This window comes from Haemaphysalis longicornis, unplaced genomic scaffold, assembly GCF_048455015.1.
Source record: "Haemaphysalis longicornis isolate Haplotype H1 unplaced genomic scaffold, Haemaphysalis longicornis Haplotype H1 scaffold_2, whole genome shotgun sequence".
In the NCBI taxonomy this organism is placed as follows: domain Eukaryota; kingdom Metazoa; phylum Arthropoda; class Arachnida; order Ixodida; family Ixodidae; genus Haemaphysalis; species Haemaphysalis longicornis.
Window position 1 is genome coordinate 140,757,522 of NW_027526295.1, and position 20,648 is coordinate 140,778,169.

General features: G+C 47.0%; 2 protein-coding genes across 2 annotated transcripts in view; one reads left to right on the forward strand and one right to left on the reverse strand.

Moving 5' to 3' along the window:
- LOC144169273 (5-hydroxytryptamine receptor-like) overlaps positions 1 to 20,648 on the forward strand; it is a 578,780-nt gene that overhangs the window by 286,837 nt on the left and 271,295 nt on the right. Inside the window, exon 3 of the mRNA XM_077698338.1 lies at positions 6,518 to 6,568. The gene's annotated coding sequence lies outside the window, so the exon portion shown is untranslated. The remainder of the gene's footprint in view (positions 1 to 6,517; positions 6,569 to 20,648) is intronic.
- LOC144168322 (sulfotransferase 1B1-like) overlaps positions 1 to 20,648 on the reverse strand; it is a 114,748-nt gene that overhangs the window by 41,087 nt on the left and 53,013 nt on the right. The gene's annotated exons all lie outside the window — the stretch shown is intronic.

The window sequence follows — 20,648 nt, forward strand, 5'->3', positions numbered from 1 at the left end:
ATGGGATAACCGGGGCAGTTTTCGACAACCTAGGTGCATTTTTAGGATTTTCCAGGGGTCACGTTATTTCTGCACGGTACAGAGTCTGGGTCATTTTAGTCGTCATATAAACTACGCTCACGGCACGTTCATGTTCACTGGTCCCTAGTCCATGTTCGCTCATCTCCTCGGACGAAATGGGATGACAGTGGCGTAAATCATGATATCCGTCAACGAATGTCATCGATTCCGAAACCACGTAGAAGAGATATGACCGGTGCGTATATGAGTGGCATGCTCCCAAGTGAAAGAACAAATCCTGCAGCACAATACCAGATCGTTACCGACAACAATGGCTCGTAATGACAAATTCCGGGCAGCAACCCAGAATTCTCTGGTCCTTCCATCGCGTCGAAACCAGGTAAATAATGTTGCTTCCACCAGACACATCTGGGTTCTTTTTTTTTCTTGAGACTGAATGGGGGCGGACTCCCAACAGCACTACACTTTAAATATGACATCACGTTGTTCTCGCCAGAATGCCGACGGAAACTGCAGATATAATAAAGTGTAAATAGAATTATGTAATGCCCTCGCACCTTTAAGGATGCTATAAATGAAATGAAACGAAATAAATGAAATGAAACTCACTGCGTGTCATGCTTGGGCGCTATTATTTGGAGCCCAACCATGACACGCAAGTCTGGACTTTTGACAACTGTGCGAGTCTGGAATACCCAATATGTGTGTACGAGAATAATTCCCGCTACAACTCGACAGCTGTTTACGGTGGACTTACAAAGAAAACCGTGCGGGAGGGAATAATGCATGCTTTTTTGCGTGTTTAGTTCGAAAAAAAGTGACCACCATACGCTGAAATCACATTTACAGCGAAATTTCCCGCATGCATCTCCCGCAAGAGTTCCGTGAATGTGAGCCATGAATTGTATATGCACAGAAAACCGGGCCGGTAAAGAGGGCACCGGGCGGAATCAGCCGAGGCACGGGAGAGAGGGAGAGAGAGTGTGGCGTCGCCGCTCAGCCATTAATTACAGCCGCGAAGAGGGGGAGAGGGTGCATGGCGAGGGCGGCACAGGAGTGGGATACGGTAGGGGCGGTGTGGACTCGGCGCTGGGCCCTGCCTACACCCGCACATGGGAGGAGAAAGCGATGCGCAGCGTCATCGGGACCAAGGGAAAAGAGAGAGAGAGCGTGACATCGAACGCGACCCAGCCAATCATGTGGACGCCGCCGGCCGACAAGATGCAGTAGCTGTAGCGCGGAAAGGAACGGGAGAGGATCGGGAGGGAAACGCAAAATGGGAGGTAAACGCCTTTTTCGCACGAAATAGGAACAAGCCAAATATGAGAACAGGCGCCGACAACGCAACCAGCAATGTGCACGGCCACGTCGTGTCCAAGCAAGCCTAAACAGCTTCGCTGAGTAATCCGCGTGTATTCGTATGATTTGATCCCGCAATTTGTGTGTGTTTTCGCCGGGACGATAATATAGTAGTATATAAAGTCTGCATGGGAAATAAACCCAGTTTGTTAGTTTCCTGCGGTGTTTTTCATTCCTTCTTGTCCAGTCACTTATTTCCGTGCTCCATGTCACCGTCACCAACCCCTCAGATTGCTTTCATGGTCGGTACATTTTCAGGGGACTTGGAACGAAAAAGCATTGTGGAAGCAAACAATGGACTATAAAATTACAGGCCCAAGCAATCTGGACGTGACATTCGGGAAAACGTAATGACCAGTAAGGTATAAAATGGGTTTCGTGCTGGCTAAGGGCACTAGAGAGCGGGGTCTATATAGGCTACCGCGCAAAGGTACATAACTCAAGTTAACAGACGTTAGCTATAAACTGTGATTCGCTTTAACTCACCAATCATTAGAGAGTTACACCACAGCAGGGAACCTATCCCCGCACGATAGCCCGGTGTGCTCATAGAGGTGAGACTGGTTGTGGGCATAATTATGTGCGCCGGCCGCGTATTGCGTGCCGTACCGGGACCGCTTCTGCGCTCTGCTGTAACTCTATTCCAGGCTTTGGCAACCGCAGAAAGAGATTTACAGTAGCAGAGTAGCGACGGAATCTCAAATAGGCATGCATTTTTAACACGCCACAACTATCCGTTTGAAAGTTTGACCTGTTTACTTAAATTATAATATCGAATTTCGGTGATTTTTTTTGCGCGACGTAACTTTTACGGTTCATAAGTACGGTTACATTTATACCGCCTTTGAAAGGAACAGACGCAGCGGAAATAAAACAGGTGGCTGTTGTAATTAGGCAAATATTCGTACTTAAAACAGAACGCGATTCTAGAAAAGTGCGATGAGTGGAAAAATCGTCTGCACGTCGATGAAAACCGAAAGAAGCAACGTTTCGTTTTTAACTCGCCGCGCTATTCTCCAGAGAAAACAATATGTCGGCCCTTGTTTATGCTTGTACACTTATGTGAGGCATTGATTTTGGCGGCCGTTGCGGGAGCCCACGGATCAGCGAGACCTCAATTTGCGTTACTGGGGATGTGTTGCTACGGGCAGGGTCTGGTTAAACAGTTTAAGCACTTTCTGAGTATGCTTCAGCGGCGAAGGGAAAGAAGAGAGAAATTGTGAACGTGGGGAAGCGCGGACTACCTCGATCGATGTTTCTTTTTTTTTTTAATTGGGTTAGCCGTCATTGAAAAGATCGAAGTGTTCGCGCAAGACTTCCCGTTCACAGTCTTACTCAGCGAACCACAAAGGCAAGAAAGACGACTGTTGAAACCACAACAGAAACATTGAAGTACGTGCAACCTGGTCGACGGCATTAAAAGCTCGGACACCTTGTCAGAATTCAGCGTTCACGGAGGGTGGATACAGTAACCCAGACAAGAGATTGGTTCACGTTGCTTTTACATGTACAGTCGTCAAAACTGTTAACAACAACAAAGAACGAGGTGCTACCGTATGCACATAACTTACGATAGCGCTCTGGCTGCTAAGCCAGGCTGTGCGCATGCGCTGTAGCACCCGAGTGCATCGTGAGTGCCGATAACCAGGCGCCAAAGATGGGGCTGTAGCTATCGTGTGCTTCCACTTTGTGCGTGTTTTGTTGTTTTTAACAGTATTGACGACTGTACACCGTACTTCCACGCTGCGTGCTTTCCTTCAGACACAAAAAAAAGCAACAACAAAGTTCACTCTCTTGCTTGATGTTTCTGCAATTTATGCTCTCTGTGGGGCATTTTTTAAAGTGTCTAAACATTGCAGAGCATTTTATTGTTCGTAGGTGGGTATGAACAAACAAATATTTCACTTATGTAGGGTGCTTACGTTTTCGTATTGGCTGTGGAGATGGCTGCTATGAGGTGGCACATTAAGTTTTTATCGTCAAGCCTTCGGCTTTTATAAGGCGCTGAGAAAGAAGTTGATACCCTGCGATTCCTGAGCATACTAGGATTAATATTGTTTTATAAACAGAATTCATGACTCCCTTCTTGACTTAAATTCATGACTGTCTTGTGTTTTTTTTTCTAGTTTTCTTTTCTAGGTTTTCTAGTGAAAGTCCAAGGTATGTCTCACTAGACAGTTTTAGTTTCACGTGCGTTCAGAGTTCACGTGCGCAAACGTGAAAAGCATATGTAGCCCACGCCCAAGAAGTTTTAAACCCCTTTAGTTACACGTAGAACGCTCTACGCGCGTGCATCCACGTGTAGAACGTTCGGATGCACGCGCTCTCCCCTAGAGCCGCGCGTTATTCCTGGCGCCATCTACTAACAGACACAGATACTGGTGTAGCCTCTCCTGATCTCGCGAGATCGTTGAGATGACGACGGCAAATGCTACTTCGTCAGGCTTCACATCTGCAAACTCGTTCTTTCATCTGAAAGACAAAAGCTGTCAGTCGATTTAAACTTTAGGTGAGGGCAAGAATTGGCAAACTGAACGAATCCAGAAGCCTAGAGGCACGATATCGCACGGAGGGATTAGCGACGAAGCTGTCTTCGCTGCGAAGCGGAAGGGCAGGGCGCCGCCATGTTGATCAACTCTACGTACGGAGGCAACGCGAATAACGCAACGTAAAAATTCAAATCTCACGTACGTCCGTGTGGCTCACGTAGGCACGTTGCGTTGCGAGCATGCGCACTGGCTTCCCGTGAAATTTCTACGTACGTGGACCTTCCACGTACGGGAAACTAAATCTGTCTACATTAGGTGCAAAAATACCGGTAGCGCTACCTACATACGACGTGTAAAGCATTCACAACGTGTTGGCGGTCTGCGGACCTTCCTGAAGCTGCAATAATTTGGGCATCACACTGGAGCTTCCTGCACTAGAAGAGGTCGGGCTCGTTCCGTATTAATCTGACTTCAATTATTCTGCACCAAAAGTTCACCGGGTTGTTAAAGCCATTCTGAACCATGTTATAGATTAATTACGTATTGATAGCCTGCTTTCTCTTTCCTCTTTGTATTTACGAATGAGCGAGAGTCATCATTGCAGAACTTTATTGTTCCATCCCTCGGGGGGAACGAAGGGTTTGGTTAAGTTCCAACATTTTCACATCTGGTTAGGCGCCCTTGCTTCACGTTTACAGTGCATTTCCATAAACTACGGACCCACGAATCGCCATCACACTTTCGTTTTAGTAGACGGTTGAACTCAATCGTTTCATCTTGCCGATTGTGATATTGTCTGTGTTGACTTTCGGGTGAGTCCCGGCCCGTTCAATTATGCAAATGAGAAGCTTCGGACTGGAGCCTAGAGAGACAGCCTTGTATGGTTATCTTTCCCTGTTTCCTCTAATGAGCGGCAACGTGCGAACAGCCGTCGGGGTAATCTTTTAGGCGGACGTCCGAGACAACTCTTTCAGGGCAAGCGGCTTGAACGCACTAAGATAAAACACGCAGTTGCGTTGTAGCCTGTCGCGGCTCGCTGCAATGACACACTGCCCACACTGTACTCTCATTAATATCTCCCCGGCTCCCTTTGTTCCCTTCCGAACCAGATATGAAAACATTGCTTATGGCTCTGTTCGGAGCACAAGGTTTAGTGATCACGGCCGGCGAGGATAAGCGCGATTTTTATCCCCGGTGCCTGTACTGCGAAAGCGCACTGACGCGTCACTGCTACTGAACTTCCTGTTTCTTCTTTGCACATTTTCTACATCCACATATTATTTCGAAGTGTTCGCGCCTCGTACTAATATCGTTAGGGCTGTCAGTGCGCCGTGTGCAAGCGCGGTGAGCTCCGAAGTGTCACAGAACTCCTCTGGTGGAAACAAAACAATTATTTATCTTTAAAATTATTCATCACAAAGAAGCCTGCACAATTCACGAACTAACGCTGGGATGCGCGGGAGAGCCACTGAAATTCAGCGTCCGTTTCACTTTTTGTTAGTTTAAGGTCGCAGGCGCTCAAGGTTGACGGGACTTCAGCGGCGACTGACACTCATCCTGTTGTGCTAACAAAGTTTGGAATCAATCAATCAATCAATCAATCAATCAATCAATCAATCAATCAATCAATCAATCAATCAATCAATCAATCAATCAATCAATCAATCAATCAATCAATCAATCAATCAATAAATAAATAAATAAATAAATAAATAACTTAGAAGTCAAGCCTTAAAGGAGCACTGACACCAATTTTCGGCGTTAATATTATTGCACAGTTCGCTTCCTTCACTCAACATAATACCCTGGCTGAAATATGAGCGGCCTGCGACGCGAAGAACGTAGTTCAATTGGATCTCATTTATCGCGCCGACGGAGCAGCGCGCGGAGCGGCACTCAGCAAATGGACATCAGCGTGACGTCAATCCAAGAGCGGAAAAGAAGTGACGCGACAGCGCTCGTCAAAAACTCGTGACGTCCCTTCACGCGCGCGACCCCACGAGCGGCGAGCGGGCGCAACACCCTCTCAAGCGGGCGCCGGTGACGTCCGCACAAAGCGGTGAGGTCTGTCCGGGAGTCTGTCATATGCGCCGTTCGGGATGAAAGCGCGGGAATTTGAAACAAACGATTTTCAGGCCGTTCAATGTAATTAACTATCGCGCGCTGAAGTATTTGAAGGGCTGTTTCGGGTTCGCCAGACCATTAAGCATCGATAAAAACAATAAAAGTGGAGCATGAAATTTTCGTGTCAGTGCTCCTTTAAGAGGGTCGAAGACAAGAATTCTGTGCCCATACGCCCAATCACGCGTGCATACTCTGAAGCCTTTCAGCTTAACACATATAAAGTGAACTTTTACGAGTTATTAGGTAGTGGACAACCCTTTATAAGCAGGGTTGTATGCTGTTTTCGTAAGAAATGTGGCGCCTGAGAGATCCAAACCATCTGATAAAAGAATGTGCGAAATACTCGAGCCCTTTCGTATCATGTGTGCACGAAGGTAATCGCCAATGTAGCTTTTTTTTCCTTTCCCTCGTGATTACAGACACTTTCACACAAACTGATAAAAAGTGTGGATTTACAGTGGAATGGAAAGTGCGCCCCACGTTTGCAAACTGTGCTCATGATGTATATTTTTCTCCTCTTGCAGGACGTAGCTGCCCTCGGCCCTTACATCCTTACTGCTCTTGTACCGGGACACGTAAGTAAGTAACTTTTCTGCTGTAAATAATCTTAAAATGGAGATTGAGTGAATGACATACGAGATTATAAAGTTCTCATTACCGTTACATTTACAGGACGCAAGGCACGGACTTTGCGGCAAAAAAAGTATGTAAGACGCTATAAATACGAGCTTGGTCGTTTTAAAGGGTGTTTTAAAGGAAAAAAAGAGGGTAAGGTCGTGAGTCCAGGATACTGCAAACCTTCTTTTAAGAAACTCATTGGGACAGGAAAATCGCTTCGTTATATGCGATATTTCATTTAAAAAAGGTGATGATTTGATCTCAGTGCGCTGCAGTGGGGTCCACGAAACATTTCGATGAAGCGATATCTCGTACAAAGCCACTTCGTAATAACGTCAATTCACTTGCGCGTTGAGAATAACTTGCTTAGGTGGCAAGATCATCCCTCCTGTGGCGCCTCAAAACGCAGCAAAGCAAAGCACGAAGTCTGGTCGCAATTGCTGCTTTCCTTGCATGCTAGCTCCACCTTGCACATTAAAAATACAGTGCAGAATTACTGTTTCTACATTCGAAACTCGGTATAACGTATTAGTGTCGGGGCAGCAAATTAGTTCGTTATATCCGATATTCTTTATAACAGTACAGGTAAAATCGGCTCTAACAAATCGAAAACCTAGCTCGCGCAAAATACTTGTTGCAAAATGCCTCGAATCCGCTATAAACAAGGTAACCTTTACATTTCTCCGTGTTGATATTTCACCCTCAACGATCCCGAACATGAGTACGTGAAATTACAACAGAACAAAGCTCACTTGACAAAACAGGCCTGCGTCCTCATTTATATGATGAAGGATGGGATCTCCGTCTGGTGGCTACTCACATAACTGAGCAGGATAAAGTTTTCCACAGAGTCCACGAACAAAGGACCTTTACACTTCTGCAGTTTCGGACGACGGGTTTTTTTTCTTTCAAGTAGATTCTCAGACTCCTGGTGAAATATTTCTTCGTTATATCCGATATCGCGCGCGACTCTTGCAATTTCAGTTTCATTATAACAAAATAAGTATCATGGAAATCAAGCGGGACCAACCAAAGTTTGTGTTTATTTCGCTATAGCCGATAATTCGCTATATCAGTGTTCGTTGTAACGAGGGTCAACTGTGCTGTTTGATTAACCTCTAAGTTCACGATTTCTTGTTGTGCATTGTGCAGAAAACTGTCGTTTCCCAGATTGGCTGACTTCCCGCCTGCCCCCTATGGGTGTCTAATCATAAACACCCATGTTTCATTGAAAAAGCACTAATTCGCTGGAAAGTTGTAACCGTAGAAATCCTGCCGCCGGTAGCCCAGAGCGTCGTACTTTCGTACACGGCCGCTTCATGGCTTTTGCAGCACTAGTTTTCGGATAAGACGCAACTTTCCTGTTTGTTATTTCACGGTAATTTTTTACCGCTGCTAATAATTTGTGTTGCACGCCGCCCTGAATTGGAAGCGCGTGCATTAGAGTAGAATGTGCCGGGATGAAAATACATACGTGTATATATATGTGTATGCCTACGTGTATACATATAATAATGCTTGTGTGTATGCATAAATATGTGTTTATGCATCCGTATATCCATCCGTGTATAACCGCTAAAAGTACGTTTCGGAAATTTCGTCGGACGCACACCAAAAAGAGTATGCAAAATTTGCAAAAATAAAGGAAAACAAAACGGAAATTTCTAACTAGACGTGAGGTTTGTCAACACGGCCCGCTAGGGCTAAAGCGATAGCCACTCCTTCACAACAACGTGGTGATCTATCAAACAACCGGATACGGCAAAAATGAACAATATCCCTTAAAACCGAAGAACACAAATCTATTTGCACCGGGAAAGTTAGAAATTTCCAAGAAAAGAAACCATAATTAGTGCACGATCTGAAGCAGATTCGTTTTGCGTTCTGAAGCACGTCTCGGGTTTATATACGTCACTAAGCCGGTCTTAGTTGATGTTGGTCTTTGTCTTCAACGTGCGTGCATGACACTATTTTCTTCCTACGACACCAGTTTCCCCTATCCGCGGAGCGCCTTTTCATTCTGTCACGTTGTTGCTGATCGCGGAGGCCTTGCACATAGATAATTTAATGCAAGGACCCGCTCTCCCGGCCTCACACAGCACGTCCGCCGCGCTTCGCCACTACGCGCGGGTGGTGCGTGCTGACGTCACGTTTTCCCTTTCCTTCTGCGCTGTACTAACCCTCATTCGCTCCAGCAGATGCATCGAAACTTCACAGCTGCAGATACCTGCACCGATTTCTTGTAGTCGAGCCTTCCAACGGTATCGCACTAAAAAAAAGGTATCGTGCAAGGCTATCCGAATAGCGTAGTAGCCCGCAGAAAAAAGCTCACATCACGCAGTCCCCGGCTTGGTCAATGTAAAAAGCACAGACGTTGTTTTTCCATGAAGCCTATGTTGACATCCTGACCGCTAAAAATTTCGTAAAACACAACCAAAAGCATTTCCGCCTGGCGCTATCGCCTTACTATTTGGTCTTCCGCGCGCGCTATACGGTAACATCTGTTTACACAGGGCACATTTCTGCGATTCAAGCGGAGCGAAGAGTAGCTCCACTTCTGCATGCTCACTTACGCGTGACTCCACCTCCTCAACCAAGTGATCCATGAAACGGCCTCTCTCAGAGGAGGCAATGTCTCGAACACACGCACTCGTTCCTGGCCCTCGTTCCTACCCGCGTAGCGCTTTCACAATCGCTCGTTCCGACGACGCGAGCGTGTCACGGTGGACACGCTTTGAGCGGCCAGCCCGGTTAGCGCGAGCACCTCCCGCATCTCAATCGCGGACAGGAGCGGAGCAGTTGGGTTCATCCAAGCGCCTTGAATAGTTCGTGCCACTAGCAGGCAACCGACGGTGGGCAAACTTCAATTAGAGTCCCATTCCATCCATTCCTGCGGCTGGAAAACCGGGACGATGCAACGGGCCAGCGTTGTGGCGCAATACTAGAACATTGGACGACGAGCTCTTTTGGCTCCGGTAGAGCTACAGGCGAGGCCCCCAAAGCCCACTGTTTGCGTTTCTGATTAGGTCCCCGTGGGCCCGCGACCGCGGTCGCTTGCCTCAGCGAATGCCGCAGGCAATGCAGTTCAGTGGCTTTTTAAGTGCGACAACAACAGTGCAGGTCTTCCTCGCGGAATTTTGTGTTCTCCCTTTTCGATCGCTAACCTAATAGAAGTCGGGTAAGTACACGTTTAAGATAATATTGCGATGAAAGTCTTTGGGACGGAGGTTTTAGAATTTGGAAAGGAGGTTGCGTCGTCAAGACGCAGGAGGTTGTCAAGAGGGAAAACGAAGTTTTCTTCTATGATCATTTACCGACCCTTCTTTGCCGGTGGCACCAAATCAGTTTCAACCATCGACGCCCTACGCCTAACGTTTTACAGCGAAGCTTTTAACGGTGTGCGTGCATGAATATTCTGTCTGCGTTGTAAAAAGCGTCTTTCGGAAAGTCAAGTTTACCGACGTGTCTTTGAGAGTGAGAGAGATAACTTTATTAAGAGAAGGCGACCTTAGATCGGTGTTCCAGGTATGGAGCTGAATGCCAACTCTGACCGTTCAGTCAGCTGTCGCTGGCCTTGGGAGGTTGAGTCTTCCAGCGACTCCACCGACTTGACGAAGGTTGCGTGATGTATGGGCGGGAGAGCGGGATGATGGGTGCAACTTTGTTTCTTCACGTGCGTTTTTGTGAGTTTGTTTGCTATCCTGCTTAATTAAAGACGGAAGAAAGTCCGCAAGGCGACGTTCGACATTTTGTTGTGAATTTGCTGTGCCCCGATACTCCACCACAAACGAATACGTCTACCGCCAAATTCGAGACCATCTACCGAGATTGAATGGCGCTGGCGAACGACGAGTCCTAGCACGACTTGCGTCCAGTTGGAGTATCTTTGTTCGAAATTATCTGTCGCCTAGTCGTCCCCTTTCACAAGAGTAAAATGGCTCATGCTTAACTGCCCAGCTCGCCTTGTTGGATTTAGGGGTGGCAGGGATGAAATTAACTCAAGACTGGCATTAAATGGTAGTCCGGAATAAGCACCCCTGTGATCTCATCGTCGATAGGCATTATTTTAAATGTGGAGCACTTTAGGGGACCGTCTTGTAGACGTAGTTCGTCCGGGTTCATCGTATGTGCCCACCGCAGTCACGCTGCTTCACACCGCACCCAAACAGAGGCTTCGAAAAGTTCACCGCTTCCCCCTGGCGTTACAAAGCAGTTGCCAATCCCATTGCGCCACACCGGCACATGTTACTAATATGCAAACTGTTCGGAGTTGCCGATTCTAGGCCACAAATAAGTATCGGGTGATATAAAATAAGAAAACATTCAGGAATTAACGGAATCATCACGCCAGATTAATGAAAATTCAACCCAGTGTCACTTTAGAGGCGTTTTCGGAAGCTGCGGCGTCCTCTCTTGGCTACTTTCGGCATCAGCGCCACGCTGATACTGAAACTAGTAAAGAGTGGGCACCACGGCCCCTTTGGGCCAAAACTGTTCCGCCCTTGACAGCTTTCACGCTAAGTGGAACGGCCTTAGTTGTTTTTTTTTCTATACCAAATGCCCGTGTACGGCTTTGAACATGCACAGTCTCGTTGCTCAGAGCGGCGCAAAACCTGCCGTCTTCTGAATGCCAGACCATCGCAGATTGGGTCCCAACCGACCGGGAGGCTCAGCTGCATCGGGATAAATTTAAAGTAAAGCCCAGACGCACTCTTTCGTGCTTGAGCATTGATGCACTTGTCGATTTGTTTCCAGATGGAGGCGCAGGGCAGGTGAAGTGAAAAACTACGTAGTTGTAAGAAGGGAAGGCGGCTCTTTATTGTGTGAGAGTGTGCAGTGCCCTGTGAGCGGTCGGGTTTAATGGACATTATGGCGCACGGGCTGTAGGAAGTAAACAGAGGCTTCATTCGCTTGCGTCTAGTGAAGAAAGAAACTCCCAAGGACCGTGCACGCTGGTTTTTCGTGTGGTTAGGGAAAATCAGCTGCGCGCAGAGCTTGGTGACTATTCTAAAGCTGAGGACGGGACATGCTTGGACGATCCGTTCAGGTACGAAGTCTTTCATTCAAACTTAACGGAACGGATTTGTCAGGTTGCGGACTCCGTCGCATTCACACGTAAGCGAAAAGAAGCCTAGCGTTACTGTTGCTGTAGTGCGTAGCATTATTGTCACTGGTTTGTGTAAAGTTGTTTTCCAGCAGGGCATTTTTCTCGGACATTGACGCCATCAGTCAGGCGTAGAAAGCTTCGCTTTAAAAAACAGCGTTATCAGTGTGTTAACTTCCGGTTAGCCTTCGAGCGATATGGTCGAACAGAACTAGAGGCCCCACTACAATCTCCCACTCATGTTTCTTGGCGATGGCTTAGATATATGGCCGCCAATGGCAGAAACAAGACCCTGTGACGTCATAGAGACATCGACGTGAAGTAGCTGGGAGAGTCGCCGACGGGCCATCTGCTTCCTTCAATATCTCCATTAGTTGTTTCAAGTTTGCGATAACATAAGCACTATTGTTATCGGGACGCAGCGGCCTTTTTAAAGGGCCCCTGCAACACTTTTTTCAACTTATTTGGACTCTAAAATGCTTGCAGAACGTAGTCACCCCACACACACAGTACTTAAATTGGAGGATCCCAGAGTACCTCACCCAAACATTACTGCTCTATGCCAATCATATGACTTGGAAACTCGCTCAAAAGATGTTTCTCTTGTTCCCGGTCTTGGCGTTCTTCGACGCCCCGAATTACGTCACTGATGCCATGTAGCGGCTGTTCTCCGGTTTTCCTTCAGTTTCAGCAATGAACGCTTTTAGGTAGCAACTTTAAAAACAAAGCCACAAAAACAAAGCAGAAACGGAGGGCGTATCTGGTGCAACGAGCAGATCACGGAGTGCTGCTCCATGCTGGTGGTAACTGCAACTTTCGCAGTGCTTCCAGACGCGAAGGAAAGAGTGAAAGCGTTTATTTAATGTGTTGCAGGGTCCCTTCAATGAGCACAACTTGTGTTCTGTTTTGGCGGCCCCTTTAAATTAAGGTGTGGCGGGACGTGGCACGGGCTAACAAGAATATGCCACTTAGTGATCGTCGAAGGGAAATAAGGCGCAATATTTATCAGACGCCTACTTTAATTAGGCATACAAAGTGCTCCTTTCTTGTCTTCAAGAAACCTTTAAGGGAACACAATGAGCGCAGATACAGTTGGCACGTTCGATAATAGTAATTTTGTCGGCTGAAAAGCGCCGTGTTTACGCCGGTCGTGGTACCCGCAAGAGGCCCGCAATCACTCCATTAGTTTGGGTCCGCCCACGTGTTCTATCGCCCGCCCCTCTGAGGTTCGGATATCGCGGTTGAAACAATAGGGTACTCATAATCACGAACGTGCGATATATCATATCGTACCATTCCTATTATTTTTGTCCTCACGGCAACTCTAGCACCCTTACACCCACGCAACGATAAGCGATCGACTGTGATATCCAGCAATTAACCAAAACGAGCGCAGCCCTGCCCCGAGCCATTTCGGTAATATTTTTGCGCACGCATTTTGGGCGGGATGGGTCTCGCTGTTATTATTTCTCGGCAGATTGGATCTTCCAGTAAATGAGCCGCGTTCTTTGTGCGTTGCTCATTATGTCGCGCGCTCATAACCCCTCGGCCCATTCGTGAGATGTGGCCGTTACAGCCTTGTCATTCTAGCTCGCCAGCCCCCGCCTCACCATCAAATCAACGCCTGCTGTCGTACAAAGGTGAACAAAAGCGGCTGTGCAGGGAGGATTTTCACGCTGGTAGCCGTGCTTTCGACGATTTACAGCATCTGTGATGATACACTAACACAGCCTTCAACGCAGGAAGGAAGGATTTGACTGCCCAGCTGGGGAGACGTAGTTGATCGTATGACGTGCCGCAGGGCAGGGAATCCTCGTGACGTAGTCTCATAGTACTCAGTGTTCCCTTGACGGTGGGAACGCAGCAGTCGGCGAGCTAGAATGGAACCGCAGCCCTTGCCTCCGCGGGGCCGAATGCGTGATTGGCCCTGCCCACGCCAACGTCAGGTCATATCGCCACGCCCTGCGTGCTTTCGCCGTCCGAATGGGGCAACAATATGGCAACTATGCGAGTAGTTGATTTCCCAGGACGTGAATCTCGCTCCGTGCGAGTTCGCCGACGTGACGCCAAAAGTAATTACGCGGGAAGAAAGAGAAGGATAGATGCAGGATGGGCCTCTAGTGTGACCGGTAGGATCCCTGCGCACCGCCCGCCCATACAGTTACGGAGCGGTGATTGTTAGTAGCGGGGATCTGATCTCATTCAGTTACCGCTTTGGAACGAAGTCACACCTGTCATTTAAAAGACAGTGCAGCTTGAGCATGCATTTCGCGGGATCTCTGTACTTTCATCCATAATATCTTTTACCACTTTGTAATTGCGTAAAACTATCTTCTATTAGCACAAAGTTTCCCATGTCACACGCTCAGCACAGATGCCCGGGTCAGTAGGAGCGAATATACGAAAATAAATGTGCTGCAATCAGTCCCTGCGGCATTCACTTTGTGGCTGGGGTGTAACCTTAATTTATGAACCTACACTCGTACCTTGAGCCTAAAAAATGAAAATGTAAAATTACTTTCATGTACAGCCGGGACACGATTTCGACTTTCAAGGCTCATTACTTGGCTCTCTGGGGAATCAGCGCTCACTTTGGACTTTTAAACGAAGCACCGCGCTCCGGTGTATCACCACCATACACGTAGTCAATAGAAAGCAGCGAAATTAACGTTGAGAGTCGAAATTGTGTCTTGTAAACTTTTGATACCAGGTGCATGCTACTTTAATCGCACTTGTTGCAGGGCTGTGGCTTTCAGACTTTCTCCGTATATTCAGCTCTGAGAACAGTCCTTTCACTCTCACTAAAGACGTCCCAATGAGCATTTTTGAGCAATTTGCGGGGTTTTACGGTGGCCAATCCTTTTCATTGCAACGTTCGCCCTCTGTTAGGCGACCTGGTATCTGCCGGAGGCGAAGCAGAATCGCAACCGAGAATTGCAACAGCGCTGAAACCATGGCGCCGCCCTTCAAGCCCAAAAACTAAATAAATGACAACGCTGTTTATTCCGTGTGCAGCGCCAAGAAAGGTGGGCGATAGTCCGGCAACGTAGTCGTAGCTGCGGCGGGCACCGTTGATTGAAAAGTCGAAAGCCACGGGAATGAGGTCGGTCGGCGCAAAATTCAGTTCCCGGGAAAGGTACGGCCGCACACCGTGGGATAGGAATAGAGGGAGGAAAAAGAGGGTGCGAGGAATCAATTTCCAAGCGCCTACACGGTTCATTGCGAGCCTCCGATAATGACTCCGCTCCACGAACCGGCGATGATGGCTCCGGCAACGCCTTTTAGATAAAGAAAATGACTCCACCCTTCGTTTTTATCATTATAGGAAAGATACGCTGTCGGGCTGTCTTCACCCCAGATATTAAGAGAACGTCACTACAGTAAGGTGCAGTCTGCGACTCAACTCATACACAAATATAGATTACAAACACAGGGAAGCGGGCGGTGCTGATGCCTTGATGTCACCTAAAGGGCGTTCTCAGCGGAGCAGATATATGCGCGCGGCCGAGCCACGAGAAGCTAACTGCCAGTCGCACAAAGGCCACATTGGCAAATGCCGATGTGGTGGACAGCTGCTGTCTGCACGAGGAATGGGGTTGGGGTTACACTGAACGACTGCCACAAGGCCCGGCGTTTGGTCATGTTTGTGTAAAAGGCCGGCTTCACCGCTGGCTGCAGTTTCCACTCAAACGGGGAAATGTCCCCCTCACAGGCGCATTGTTGGGGCCTCTGTTGACGTGGGATAATTGTTAAAGTTTGTTCAAGCTGTTTGCAGAAGACTCCATCTGTGCTGGTTGGGTCGGGGAAAACTGGTGCGTGTTTATGCACGCCCGAGTCGAAGGGTTCATATATCGCGGCACAGCCAGTTGATCGCAGTGGCCTCGCGTCTGGTCGGTACACGTGGGTGATTTCCTGAAGTGGAGGGACAATAGCCCACCTGAAAGAACGTGTTTCTCAAAGCAATCTCGGAATGTTATCGTACTCAAACGGGGACACGCATGCATGCTTTGAGAATTACTTGGCCATTGAAAACGCTAACCATTGCGAACGTTGCGTCCCGTGGACCGATTACATCTCGATCTCTGACCGCTTCCTTCAGCGTCCAAGCCTCGACGCTGCTTGCATCGCTGCTTGAATCACAAATTTCTTGCGTCGCATACACATGCGGGTCACTTGAGAATGCCCCCATTGTGGATCACTTGGTGCGGGTAAATTTATCGTGGGGTTTCAAAAAAAAAAAGCGTAAGAACGAGAACAAAAACATCTCTACGGGATCGCTACTAAACGGTGGGATCGATACCAATATTCAAAAGACAAGGTATGCAAAAGTCATATAAGAATTGCACACAAGAAAATAGAAGGAAAAATTGGTGGGTTTTGCGGAGGATGACAGTTCTATTAACTTTCAGTTTTACGTTATAGTCCGCAGGCTCTGTAGTGGCTGTCGTGGCTTATTTGCATGTGGTACAGGCAGAGATAGCTATTAATTTTGGCACTGTAATAACAGCAAAGGCCGAGGGCTATGCTTTTGTATTACTTGTGTATTGAAGGAATTGCTAGAGATAAGATTCCCCGTTAAACAGTTTCACTATTTGTGGGACAATTTCCATCGTTTCCAGCTCTGTTTGCAATTTACTGTGCGGAAGCTGGTACATTACCTTTGCTCTTTTCTTAGTATTTTGCACAGCTTCCAGCAGTCAGTTCGCACGACAAAGGTTCATTGACTTTGATAATTTCGAACCGCTTTGTGCCCACTTATGGAGCACATAAAAAAACGGGTCAGGTGAGCGGCCACAACCTAGACCTGTTAAGCAGGCGCTTACACTGCAAGCATGCAATTTAGGCACCTTGAACATCTACGCTTATAAAACGGAGTGTCCGATCGACTGACTCACCTACTGTTTCATCAACGCCCTGCCAAAATGACTTGCCCTAGAGAATTCAAAATTCCGGAGTAAACCTCCCTCATGGCTTAGTGGCTCACTAAGGCGAGAGTGATGAGGATTATGCCTAACAGATCGGAAAAAGGAAATCGTGTTTTCCCGAATTCGTGATAATCGCGCTCACCCGTTCAGAAAAAGAAATGTTTTTTTCTCATGCATAAAGCCCATAAGATTCCATAAAAAATAGTTTTACGATTGTTTCCGAACTAACACTAGGTGTTTTTTTTTTTTTTTGGACGGACTGTGCAACATTATTGAAAACTTTCTCACTCTTTCTTTCACGTCTGGTAGCACTGTGAAAGCTCTAGTTGTCGCCAGCACTGAGCGGAACTGCGTGGTTTACTCATCGCAGCAGGTTCGCTTTCCGTTTCTGCTCTGCTTTTGTGGCTTTCTTTTTAAACTTCTGGCTATCGACAGCGTTAATTGCTGCAACTGAAAGAAATCCGACCAATACCCGCTACACGGCTGCAATGATGTCTTTCCAGCGGTCGAACAACACCAAGACCGGGAAAGAAAGGAAACTCTTTTCAGCATGTTTCTAAGTTATATCTAGGGCATAGAGCCGTAATTTTAGGCTAGGGCATTTTGCGACCCCTTAATCTAAGTACTGGATATGTTAATTGGCTCCATTTTGCTTGCACTTAGTATTTTGAAGAAAAAAATTTGAAGAAAGTGTTGCAGGGTTCATATAAAGATTCCGCCATATATGTTTCGCTTTGGTACATGCACTTGTTCTTGAAAAGCGAAGCTGTTCCGCGGATCATTACAGTTTGGTGTCCGCAGTTAAAAATACCAAGAAAATGCCGAGCACTCGTGCGTGCGTGCCTCTCAGCGACCGCCCAGCGTCCCCTGCGCACGTTTTTCATGCCAAGCATACCCACTAAGTGAGTTTGCCCAAGATTGACCGAAAAAAAAAAGACACTTCAGTGTTCGCCGTAATCTCGGCAACAGTTGCTCGGAACGAGAAAGACACGTCATGGCGTACGCCCCTCGAAAGTGATGTGCAATGATTGTAAACTAAAAAAAAAATGAAGGAAGGTCACAGTTATAGCAACAATGATGAAGTAAACATTATTGCGGCAGTGAAGAAGAAGCAAATCGGTTGCAATCATCGAGTTAAACAATCTTGATGGTCGTGAAGGTGGCGTACAGCTTCGCTCCCGCCAAGTTTTATGCGCCTGTGAGCTTCCTTCATTTATTCACCTATAAATGTTACTTATACATATGCAAAAAGCCGACTTTAAGGATTTCGCCCTGTGGTGTTGCTAAAAGGGTGAAAATGATTTGTTTTGAAATTGCATCTTGACGGGCCAAAAAGGACTAACCTTTGATTTGAAGGCCCAACCAAACTGCTGGTTGTATAATTTTCAAAGTTGAGAAAATCCTTAATATGATGTATGAGCTCAATATGGCTGAAGTTTTAAAAATTTTATCCCTTCTAGCGTGAGAGGCACTAAAAAGTTGTTCCCTAAATTTTTGTATTTATCGTACGCCCTTTGAGATATCGAACACGTTTTTGTTGACACCGGCAACCAAGATATCTAACAAATGTTTCGCAATATTTTTTTTATCACAGCCATGTAATAAAGAACGTTTTTCACCACCACAGCCATGTAATAGTGACAATTGAGACTTCTGGCAAACAACATGTTCTTGCGCATTTCTCAATGACTGTTCAGGCGTTGGTTTATACAACTGCTGTCCGCTTATAAATGCTGCGCGGAAGTTTGTCTGAAAACCAACTTCAGCATTTTGTCCCAACATGCATATAAAGAGGCGAGCGCGATTTTTCAAATTAAACTAATCTCGAAGCGCAATTCAGTTCAATTTTCTCGTGTCGCATAGTGCTCGCCATCTGTAGGGAACTTCTGAAAAACACACGCTTCCGGTAGGAGTCCATGTTATTTGTTATGAAGCTGTGACTGATGGGTATCCTGTATTGATTGTAGAGTTTAACGCGCCGACGTCACGCAGGCGATGAGGCTTGCCGTAGTGAAGGGCTCCGGAATAATTTTGACGTTCTGGGGTTCGTTAGCGTGCGCCAAAATGATCGCTTCCATTACACCTACCTACCTTCCTTAAGTAAGTAGTCCTTAAAGCAAACCATCTTGGTACAATATGTTTCGGGATAGTTCAAATAAAGCACGAGATCAAACAGTTTCTCATTACCACGCACCTCCGGGAGGCGCCAGAGTATACTGATGCGAGCACGAGTTCTAATTGTATAAAACTCAAAGGTGCACTACCCAATTAAGACGAGTAAGAGATAAGAGCTATGCCCATTCGTGTAAGGAGTTATAGATGACCACAGAAGCTTCGCTGGATAAAGCCACTAGCTTGCTTCTAAAAAAATCCGTACCTTCAAGCGCCTACCGACTTTTCACGGGCGCTACATTTGGCAAAATTCTTCAGTTAGGCTTCTTGCATGGCAAGGCGTTTTCGCGGTGGTTGCCCAGGGTGTCCGATGTGAATAAATCGCTGTTTTTCACTTCAAGGCATTATATTGTGATCGTATGCGAATAACGTTCTGCGCATTTGAGATTGCATACAACGTCACTCTCTCTTCGTTTCTTTTTTGCGCGAATGCGTCAGTAGGCGAAGTGGGAATTTTTTATCGGCACTAGGTGTCCGCAGCTGCCGCGCTTCTTAGATGCGCTTTCCATTCCCCCGCCGAAACAGAGTCATCGCCGCTAGGTTGAAGCGACGATTGCAGGAGCGTGCATCGAGCGCCCTCCTTCAGCAGTAAGAACTGCACAAAAGAACTCAGACATTCTGCCCCTGCACCCGTCCCGTTCCCTTGAGCAGTGGGAGATACTGCTGCTGCCCAGCTGTCGACCTGAGGAACAGCTCTTGCTTGCAACCAGGGCTACGGAAGCCTGGACACCACATGGGCTCCTGGACTGAGGAACCACTCTCACATTGTTGCGCAACAAAGTTGTCTCTCCCTCTCTGAGCACAGTGCAAATAGAGGTAGGTTCTCGAAGACAGCAATAGTACGATGGGCAAGAAAAATGGCATACAAGATTTGAGCACGCGCCTCGGCTGCTCTGTGGGGTTCGTGCTCTCTCTGTCGGCGCTTGCGCCTTTGAGTCATTGTTTTGTTCTCTGCGGGCCCCAAACCGTTTCTGCTATTGTCGGTCTCTCTAAACTTACCGTCAGCGCTTGGAGTGCTTCTATGGCGAATGCAGCAGCTCCTTTTCAATACACTTCCTCGGAGCCATCGCGTCCCACATTTCCTGACTTAAATGTGCATGACCTCTGCAGTTTTTTACTAACTTCACTTTTAAGTATACGCACTGAAACTTAACGGGTCAAGTGTACGTTTTGTTCGTACTTTTAGGTGGTTTCTTACAGAAGACAATAAAATGGCCGACCGAATTTTTGGACCTGGAGGTGTACGAAGAATAGTACGAATAAAAGGGCAGTTCGAAAAATTTCCGAGTCGCAAAAAAGAACTTTATTTCATTTAAATAGGACCGAAGAGATCGCCAATGATACTTCCACTTCTCCTTCGTGTGAGAACGTCTGCTTGCATTTTGGACGCGTGTCCAAGCGTCACGTTTTCTTCGTATGCATAGGACAAGAACGCTACAGCGTTGACAATGTCTTGCGTTGACGGATGCGGCCGGTCGGAAGTGTCTTCTAAATACTTGGGAGTGTCTAAAGAAAGAAAGTAGTGTGTACAAAAACCGGGCACATATGGCCCGCTTCGGGCTTTCGAGATTGCTTCCGCCGATTACTACATGCACAATTATGGCCTCCAAGATCAAATTTGCTACCCCCACGGTAGTCAAGCCAATCCCCATCCAGTCCGAAGCTTGCCAGGTGGCTTAGGATTCAAAATGGCTGTCCTGGAGTCGCACCATAGCTGTGTTGCGGAAACCTTTGTCTGAAATATCTACTTCCAGCTCGGTTTTGTCCGAAAAACTCGTTGTTTCTATACATTACTCCTAGGGTACAACTGATGGTTCCCAGGGAAATACCGGAATA